The sequence below is a fragment of the Ipomoea triloba genome, chromosome 16 (genome assembly GCF_003576645.1).
Source record: "Ipomoea triloba cultivar NCNSP0323 chromosome 16, ASM357664v1".
Taxonomy (NCBI): Eukaryota; Viridiplantae; Streptophyta; class Magnoliopsida; order Solanales; family Convolvulaceae; genus Ipomoea; species Ipomoea triloba.
This window is the reverse complement of record NC_044931.1, coordinates 15,492,731-15,493,716: the sequence shown is the minus strand read 5'-3', so window position 1 is coordinate 15,493,716 and position 986 is coordinate 15,492,731.

The following is a 986-nucleotide window of genomic DNA, read 5'->3' as shown; positions in this document are numbered from 1 at the left end:
GTGGCGTAACAGATCGCGCATTGTCTTATCTAGAGCCTCAAAGCAGTGTTTGTGCATCATCGGTGCTTCATCCCATATGATTAGCTTGGCTTGGATTAACAATTCCGCCAGTTGACTCCCTTGGCATATATTGCAAGTTGAATCCTCATTAATTGCTATTGGAATAGCGAACCTTGAGTGAGCTGTTCGACCTCCTGGCAAGAGCAATGAGGCGATCCCACTCGAAGCAACATTTAGCACAATATCCCCAGTAGAACGTAGCTTCGAAGACAACGCTTTCCAGACAAATGTTTTTCCTGTACCTCCATAACCATATACAAAGAAGAGCCCCCCTTTCTGATGTTGTATATCACTCAGAACAGTTTCGTAAACAACTAACTGCTCATCAGTTAATTGTTTTTCCATCGTCTCATACTCTTCTGTCATTGCCTGTCGGTCATAGTTGAGCTCGTCAAACAACAATCGATTGTTCGAGAATAAAGAATCATCGTAATTTGGGATTGGCATATCAGGGTAATCTTTCAAACACTTGTTGTACATCTGCAACAACCTATCTAATTCAAGAAGTCCTAAGTTCTTCTTCTCATCATCAGACAAACACAAATCTGTAATTATAGAATTAAGACATATCGATTTCAGTAATGACAGAGCAAAAGATTACTTATTATGAAAATTAATTGTGTTGAAATTGAATTAAGAACTTACCCATATCTTTCAACATTTTCCTCTTGTTAAATTGCACATCCTCACATAGATGGTGCCAGACGTGATTCCAGACATTCTCTGGCCGATTCACCAAGTTTGCCGTCAGTAAAATGACAAATAATTTTCTCATAGAATTGGCAGTTGACCAATGACTTGCTTCATTAATTGCATCAATATATTCTCTATCATCGTCTAGCATCCCTCTAGCATAGCATGCATCTCTAAAGGTTGGGTATACAACACCTTGAACTGTCTTGATGTCTTCAAAACTCGTTGGGCCA